Source organism: Pezoporus occidentalis, unplaced genomic scaffold, assembly GCF_034315485.1.
Source record: "Pezoporus occidentalis ecotype Australia unplaced genomic scaffold, CSIRO_AGI_Poc_V1 ctg69, whole genome shotgun sequence".
NCBI lineage: Eukaryota > Metazoa > Chordata > Aves > Psittaciformes > Psittacidae > Pezoporus > Pezoporus occidentalis.
Window position 1 is genome coordinate 3,867,347 of NW_026916041.1, and position 9,726 is coordinate 3,877,072.

Genomic DNA, 9,726 nt, shown 5'->3' on the forward strand with positions numbered 1-9,726 from the left:
GCACTGTGGAGGTGCTGGTTCTTTATGGATCTCAAGGAGAAAGGCATGGACACCTGTCCTGGGTTCAGCAGTAGCAGTCATTTTTCCCCTTCTTGGTAGCTGGTGCAGTGCAGTGTTTTGACTTTCAGCTCGGGAACAGAGCTGATAACAAGGATGTTTTGGTTTGGCCAAGGACTTTGTGAGCCTCATGCTCTGCCAGGGAGGAGGGGAGCCAGGAGGAAGCAGAGACAGGACACCTGACCCAAACTGACCAAAGAGGTATTCCATACCACAGCACGTCATGCCCAGGAGGTAACTGGGAGTTAGCCGGAAGGGCTGAGAGACTGCAGGGTTGGAGGAGGTATCGGTCGGAGCTTGGTCAGGCTGGGGGGGGCGAGTTATCGGTCGGCTGGTGGTGAGATGATGTATTCTCTTCCCTTGTTATTTCCTTTATCATTATTATCATTGGTGGTAGCAGTAGTGATTTGTGTTATACCTTAGTTACTAAACCGTTCTTATCTCAACCCGTGGGAGTTGCATTCTTTTCGATTCTCCTCTCCGTCCCTCCGAGAGCAGGGGGAGGGCAAGAAAAGGGGGGGGGGAAGTGAGCAAACGAATTACCTGACTGGGTTTAAACCACGACAACACCCATGGCTAATTAACTAGTTTATTGAGCAAATCATAGAAATTGTACAAAAGGTGACAGCAATAAAGAGGTAGGAAAGGTGATAATGATCTATGTCCCTTCTGATGTTAGTACAAGCGATAGGAAAGGTAACAGCACCCTGATGTCCCTGGTTATGATGGTGAATGCTCATTTCTGCAGCATCAGACAACCCCTTTCAGGTTAATTTTGGCACACTGCACAGAATCTGTTCATGTCACCACTGTGGTCCTTACAGATATGCATGATTTTCTTAGAGGTAAACAAATCTATCAATCATTTCTGCTGCCAGGTGAAGGATTGTTACATGTGGGTATGCCATTTAATGACAGGCCAAGACAAGGTCTGTAGATAGTGTCATCCACATGTACTGTCTGGGAACCATGTATGGGTTTCTCCATTACAGTTAATTAGCTAAGTTCATTCAGTGTCACTGAGGTTCAGTTAGAGTGGTGTGTTTCTAAACATTACCATTGGAACAAGTCAGCAACAGTCACAGTACAGGTTATGCAGTGGTTCTTCATGGTGTTTACAATCCAGGTCTGTGGTTATATTCTGCCCAGATTCTGCTCAAAGTCACTTTCTCCTCACAGTGTCTTTTTCAGTGGCCCACTACACTGAACAGCACAACAAGGCACATTCTTCTGAGACAGGATCTCATTATGAGATTATATGTCTTCCTTTTTTGCAGTCACATACATTATGTCCTAGAACGATGGTAGATTCCTTGGTTGACAGTCTTTAACAAGATGCAGCTGAAAGTGCTTGCACTAGCAAATTGAAAAGTACATCCAGACATTCCTGGTGATCCAGCAAATATTTTTCTTTGCTCTTTTCTTAGGCACTGGAGATGCTCAGAATAATAGACCTCTGGGAGGGTGATGCAGTACATGAAATAACACTGAGGAAAACCAAGTAGATCATAAACGGTTATTATATTTTGTAGAAACAGTCATATATTTCAGGAGTTAACATTCTAGAGAACACAAAAACAAAGGAATTTCAAGATACGTACCAGATGCAGTAAGAATTTGGGAATTTTCTGCTTCCATAGAATGTATTAGAAAATATTGAACAGATTGAGATTCGGTCTTTAGTCTCTCCTAGGTAGGAAATAGATCTGATCTTTGCTTATAAAAATCAAAGAAATTTGGAGTTTGATAAGGCAAGGAGAATATGGCTTAAGTTGAAGAACGCTTGAATAGGCATTTCTAAACGTGGGAGATAACCCTTAAGAACAGAGAGAGCAAGGCAAAGTAATTATGAATGAACACATATAATTCCAAAGAAATCATTAAGGCTCAATAAAAGAAACCATTGAAAAACTGAAAGATTTTAGTTACCTGCTTATCAAAACTAAACTTCATTGTCTTTTGTAAGAATGAAAAAAGTATTTTATATGAAAATATAGCACATAGAAAGTACTCCTAGGTATGTTTTCTCCTATAAGTATAAAAATTCTTTTACTTTGAATGATAACATATAAACACCAGAGGTGCACTACATTGTAAACCAAAGTGTACTGCTGTATTATTAGGGTACTAAAAAAACTGAACTAGATTCAGAAAGCTGATTTTGCAAGATTCTGGTGTGTGTGTTATACCGAAGCCTGTCATTACCCACTGGTCACACTCTTGGCTGTTCAGGATCATTCACAAATGGAAGACACTTTCTTCTTCTTGCTAACATAAAGGACCTTATTTCTGTTGGGATTTCTTAGAAACTAGGACAGGTTTCCCAAAGGCATGGGATTTGTTTGCAGTCTCAGTTTAAATAATATTGTTGTGATCTGATGATAATAGGTGGATGCGAAGAACCCAGTTGATTTTCCAGCTATTACCCATATCACCTTTAAAGCTGAAAACAACTAAATGGAGTGCTTAGCCTGAGAACTGCATTTTTTTTTCATCTGAGCCCTTTGTATATATAAGTTCGTATTACAAAATCCATATTTTCTTCCTAAAAAATAGAAAAAATAGAAAGTCCAAACTCTGTAGACAGCAGATATTAAGATACATGTTTTTATAATAGGTTTGAATTTAAAACATCAATATGTTATGTAGACAATAGTAAGAAATAAAGCAGTAAGGATTCTCCTACTGAAATAATTAGAAATGGGAATAAGCTCAGTCATGGTAAAGTATCCTGTATATTGACAGTGCTCTCTTAGACTACTGCATGTTTTGGATTGATATCAGACGTGTTACTGCAATAGCAGTAACAAAACTAATTGAAAAGGGTCTTGTACATGTACAGATAAAAGGAATTTAATGCATTGCAAAAGGTTAAAAACACAGCAGGGGAGATCAATAACAGGAATTTGCTGCAATGGACTGTGTCTTACAAACACTAAGTGTTAATAGGAAATAGCCTAAAAGCATTTAGAAACAAGGTTATCAAGTGTGTCAGCTAAAGATATCTTGTAATGTGTAACTTTATATGAAAATTCTATAGTTTTTCTCATTTCATTGCATATGCTCCCCTCTGTTTTCATATAGTGTCCAGTTGTTGATTTTGCAATGTAAAAAGCAATGCAAAGATAACTGCTGGGTTAGAAATCAAGCAAACTTACTGTTTTGTAACTTCAGTGCATTATTAAAAGTTTGGGTTTTTTTTAAATCTTTGTGCGACATACTGTAATACATGACATCTACTAAATAAAAAATCCAGTAAAATGGCGTTAGGAATGCTTGCATTCAGTAAATCTTTTTCAAGTTTTCAGTCTAAGAAAGCAGAATGTCAAGTGATGCTTAAGAAGATGGAATGTCTACAACAAAGGATAAAAAGCTTTTTTCTTCTATATGTTAAAATATTCATATTGCTTAGAAAAACTGGAATTGCTAATAGACCAGTTAAAAAAACAGTAATCAATTTGCCAAACTAATTTCAGCCTCCAAGACAGTATTATATTATTATTTTTAATAAGTGTAGTAACAATGCTATGTACATCAGGCAAAGACTAGTGCAGAGTGGCTGCAGTTTCCAAAGATGGGGAAATTTAGAAGTAAAAGTCATAGCCACCCTTTGGACCCTGTGGGACTGATGGGGTCGCCTTCTGAACTCATTAAGAGCACTGTCATTGGTTTCAGAAGACAATACTTCACCACATGACATTTTATACAAGGACAACTGATTTTCTGTGAATATAATATATATCAGGTGAACATTTCTCAGTTTTCTAGTGTTGAGATAAGCAGTAAATATTTTTTTTTTTCTTTTGCATGCTTTGGGTTGAACTTTGAGTGTCAGACTAATCTTACAAAGATTAGAGTGTCAGACTCTAATTTTACCAAGTGTTTTGTACTTAATCCTTCTGCAAAGAGGCCCTTTTGTTTCAGTTCAATTACTTATAACAGCTTTCACTTGCCAGACCTCTGGATCTTAAGGTGTAAGACTGCTGACAAATGCAAGCAACTACCTTTACTAGTAACATAATGCTCTCTCTGTGGCTTTTCAGGGCTTCAGTGCAATTAGGTTTGAAATGGGTAGAGTGGCTGTTCATAACTCAGGAGCCATCCATTAATATCAGTGATATTAATAGAGCTTTCTGGAAAAGAAGAAATTACATACTTCAGTGGAGAAAAAGGAAATGTTCTTGTTGCCAGTTGGTTTTCTTTTTAAGGGTGTTTATAAGTGACCAGAGTTTAGAATATTTTAATAAATTTTGCATGACAGGTAAATGTGCAAGAAGGATCCAAAAGTACAGAATTAATTCCCTTTGCTCATAGTACTTTGTCACTGCACATCCATCCTGCACATGCAGTAGTGATACACGAAAAATACCAGTAAATAAAGTGAAATCTTTTGAAAGGCAGTATTGAAGGCACTGGGTAAGACTGTAGGGTAGAGACTATCAAGAAACTTGCAGAAAACATAAACCCAAGCATGTAAACACATACTTTCAAAACATCACTGTAGCAGTACTTGTGTCTTTGAAACCAGATGTTTTTCTTATATGCAAAAAAATATGTTCCATTTAAGAACTATCCAAAACAATATGGGAGGTTATAAAACCATGATGGCTTTTTGCTTTTTTCCCCTTTGCTTGTCTGTACTAAATTGATCCATTATTGCTAACACTTTTCATTTTCTCCCATATAAGATGCTGCAGCATAAGTGGTATTTACTTTGAAAATATTTTTTGGTGGACTGGATTATTATCTTTTTCCCCTTGTAGCTAAATTGGTTATATTCTGAGGCCTGTAAACTGCTGATGCTGTGTTTTTTTTTTTACTTGGATGACTTCTACCATAATTTCAGGTTAAGGAAAAGCAGTTGACATCACCTGCACAGAATAATCTTTAGTTCTCAAGTCCCATTCTTTCGTTTCTATTGTTATGACATTTTTGTGATTCATCCTACTTGACTATGAGAATCACTTGGTCATGCACAATTTAAACAGTTGTATTTTGTTGGCTTCCAAAGACTAAAAGCAGAATCTTTCATAATATTTACTCCCCTTAAATGTGCTTAACAACTAAGTATATTTTAAAAAACACTTAGAACAAAGAAAAGCTTATAAAAATGTATTTTTAGAAGTAAGGATTGATAGAATCATAGAATAGTTAGGTTTGGAAAGGACCTAAAGATCATCAAGTTCCACTCCCCCTGCCATGGGCAGGGACACCTCACACTAAACCATATCACCCAAGTCCTTGTCCAACCTGGCCTTGAACACTGCCAGGGATGGAGCATTCACAACCTCCCTGGGCAACCTATTCCAGTGCCTCACCACCCTAACAGGAAAGAATTTCCTCCTTATATCCAATCTAAACTTCCCCTGTTTAAGTTTTAACCCATTACCCCTTGTCCTATCACTACAGTCCCTAATGAAGAGTCCCTCCCCAGCATCCCTATAGGCCCCCTTCAGATATGGGAAGGCTGCTATGAGATCTCCACGCAGTCTTCTCTGATGTCATGGGCCTGCTTTTGAATTAAAAAAATTTTGAGCGTGGTGAACCAGGTCATGAGATTTTACATAAGTAAAATTTTCTCATTTGATACATCTGGAAGAAATAAGAGCAAAATCAAAGCGACTTCTACCAAAACACTAAATGTCACCCAAAAGCCCTCACATTTTCCAAGCTGATGAAAGAGAAATGTATACCAAATTCATTCTTATAATGAGTTACATTAGACTGCATTTACGGGTAACATATTTCCTTTTTTGTTTTCTTTGCATCTTTGTAATATTAGCTTTCATATTTAAGAATGATATTATTATGAGTTATGTAGAGAAAAAACAAAATTAGAAAATATGTTTGGATACATATAGCTAGAACATGGTGTGCCAAATCAAAGGATGATCTCAATTTTCTGACCCAACAGAAAAGGTTGCATTGCTGTTTTTCAGTACTGTTCCTACAGTAGGAATTAACTAGATTCATCAACAAAATGAATGTTGTGGCCATATTTATGCCACCACAATGCAGTTCAAACATCCAATCCATTTTCAACACAAAGCATGCTGATGAAATTAAACAGGCACTAATAGAAATACAATGGATTCAAATATAGTGAAAGGCTGTTAATCTGAAGATCCAGTTAACCAGGATGTTTCACAACAATGCCTGATCTTGAGTTAAGATCGCAATTCCGTGTCTTGTAAATTGTTTTAGTTAGATAAATCAAGTTAATTTATTATAACTGGGGTAATAGCATAATTACATATGCTGAGTCATGATTAATCTGCAACTTTTTTTTTTTTTTTTTTTAATTTTTATTTGGGAATTGGTTTTATGGTGTTTTCCTGAGTATTGAGTGGCATTCTAGTTAATATGATAGATTTTTGTAAAAAGTTTGAGGTACCCATTAAAACAGAATTGTGAAAATCTTAAAACAGCTGTATTTTTTCTTGTTCCATCCCATTTAGCTTTTAACTATTTTCTTCTCTGTGTGTGAATTTGCTGCTCTTTGTATCCAAAGGAGGTTGCTGAATTTGAAATTGCATTAATGTGCAAATAACAAATGTCAGCAAAAAGTCTGTTAGTGTTAAGAAATTAAGAAAGGTTTTCATTTGTTTGATATTTAACTGACAAGTTTTAGCAAATGTGCTTGAGTTAAGCAGATTTCACCCATCTTTTTGAAGATACTTTGTTGTTTAAAAGGTATTTTTAAAGAGTATTGCCTTAACTAAGACAAAAGATATGGTCCAAGAATGGGCCCCAAAAGAGGTTCCTTTTTGTAGCATATGCTAGTGTTTGTATTGAGTCTAGAACAGAACAGGTGACTCTTACAGTTCTTAAATAACAGGTCTTATGGTATGAGATTTCAGAACTTTTCCATTAAATTGTTGTTAATAGAAATTCACTTCTCTGAAATACTAAACCAGTGAAAGGTACCCCAGGTAAAAGTATTGGCAACCACATAAGGTTTTAAGTAGTGCATAACAATACTAACAATAGCTTTTAAGAGCAGTAGTGTTTACTGAAGACAAACAGATATTAACTGTATGTGTTTCACACCCCCAAATCCATTCTTAGTGTTAGAAAGCATCATTTGGCAGCAGTATCTGTAGTATTGTTTTAGGCTGTAAATAATATATCTCAAGGTTCTTTTGTAATGCACAATGATACTTGCAAAATACTATGCCTGCTATAAGGAAGAGTACTGTATAGAGATTTAGCTCTTCTCTGAAATGGAAATTATTTAGCAATAAAAGTGGTAAAACACAGGAAAGTTACTAATAGCTACAGCTATGTAGTTGCTAAAGGTTGTTGACATAGGCTTTTTGTCAATAGAAAATTTTATATGCTTGAGAATTCAGACCTCATGAAAGATTCTTGATTGTCATCCTTAGAGAATAAAGTCTACATTTGGGAGAATTCACTTGACCATTACCAGTTTTGTACTCTACTTATACGGTGCTGTTAAAAAACCCAAAAGAACAGAAACATGCAGACATTTCTGGTGAAACTTAAACTGTATATTTAGGGAAAAACAAGCCTTGCTTTTTCACTGCACTTCAGTTATTGGAGGTAGAAATACCATGAGGCCACTTAAGCTCAATGGAAATTCATGAGGTCTTGAATGGTGATCTGAGCTCACTGGTTCTTCACCAGTGCCAGTTTCTGCTCACTTCAATAATTATACATAGGAAAAACGGACAGGAAAAGCTATGGCTGGAACATATGGCATGGAAATGCCTGACAAGACAGACTGCTAGTGCAACTTCAATAGCTAGGGTATAATGATAAATTAAGTAGGTATAACTTAACTATATAACAAAGCAAATGACTAGTGTAGTGGTTATAGATGTCACTACTGATCTAAACACATCAAGGTAGAAACTGAGTAGGTCATGGTAGTACAATATCTTTGTGTTCTATTTTTCTAATTTCAAAAGCTGGATTTATGAATTCTTTTGTCACTCAAATTGACTTTTGAGTTCTGTTTGTACAGTTCAGTGTGGTAGGATAGGGTGCCAGGATTTGGATGCTCTGTTTTGTTATGATTCATTTTTTTTATTCAAACAGTCTTTAGCTCTTCTATGAACTGAAAACTTAATTAGTAGTTACTTTCTACATTTTATTTTTTTTTTTAAAGATAAGTTGCTCATAACTATTTCCACTCCTACACAAGCATTAGGATGGTGATGTGTGGAAATAATTTTGCTATCTTGCATAAGTTTGTGTTAACTGAAAGCTATTGTTTTTCACATTAAACAATTACAGCTGGAAATCACAACATATGTGAAAACATCTTCCATGCTCTTTATAATTCCCCTGAATGTCTTATGAAATCATAGGGCTTGCATTTTTGGATCTGCTTCTTCATGCCAAAAATTGTTATAAAGTCAATAATGAATTAATAAAATCACATTACTTTGTATGTTGTGATCATTGCACATGAACACGATAAAATGCTCTAGCCATGGCATTTGACTACCTCATTAGATGTTTTTGTTTCCTAGCAGACATTAGTATAATGGCATGTGGGAGGTTTAACATGCATATCTCATGGAGAAGGCAATATGAAAGTCCCATACATTGCTCTGCAACTACTTTACGTAAATGCTGTTTCCGTGGGGATTTTGTTTTGTAAATAATCCAAGAGAAGACACATAAATCTAAACTGCTGGGAGGTTTTATTCAATTTATTTCTCAATCAGAGTCTCTTTTGAAGATACTGTGTAGTTTTTAATATGATTTTTCATACTCAAAATATAGACGGAGGTCATTTTATAAGAATAATGAAGTTAGGTCAACCTGGTTTTCTTTTCATTGCTGTATATTAGTTATTCTGGAACATTAACTATTACTATTCATTGTCTACCAGATGGTGTCTGCAGAAATTAGGAAGCTAAGAAAATTAAACTCCACCCCACCAAAAAAAAAAAAAAAAAAAATTTTTCATTCATTTTCCAACTAGGAAAAAGGGATAGAGGATGCTCTAGAAGTACCAGTCATCAGTGTGACTGTGACAGTTTTGTCCATGTAAATTCACCTGAAGGTTCAAGATGCAGATACACAGCTGTCATTATATCTAGAATTAGATTTAGAGATCAAAATAACATCTGCGACTGATTCAAAACTTCCTTTCTGTTGGTAATCAGCCTGTTAGAATATGCTTCTATTGATTTATTGTTTGACATGGAATGTCAATGTGAATTGCTGTGTACATTTATTAAAGTAGAAAGAACCCACTGTAACGGTTAACTTATTTTGGTGACTTTCTTAGATGCTGAATGCCATTTTGTATAGTCTTTAAATGTTAGTAAAAAAAAAAATGTATTTAGAAGGACTGTTAATGCTAGAGAATTCAACATTTTGGGAGAAAAAACTTGGAACCAAAATATTATACCATAGCTGGAAATCAGTAAAAATTTACTGTTCCCATTTGACAGTGATCCAAAAGGGATCTTTCCAGACTCTAGAGACAACAATGAAGCCAAATACTTTCAGTGTTTCCAGGGACTAGAGGCCTGAACTGTTTATCCTTATTTGTAAAGAATAATGTCAAACTGTGTGCTAGGTTCAAGTTAGAAGAACTAAGTTCCTGTCTGTTCCATGATACAAATGGTTATTATGTTATATTGAGCCAAGTTATTTTTCCCTTCATCTGTGGAGCTGTGGAAAATGGAT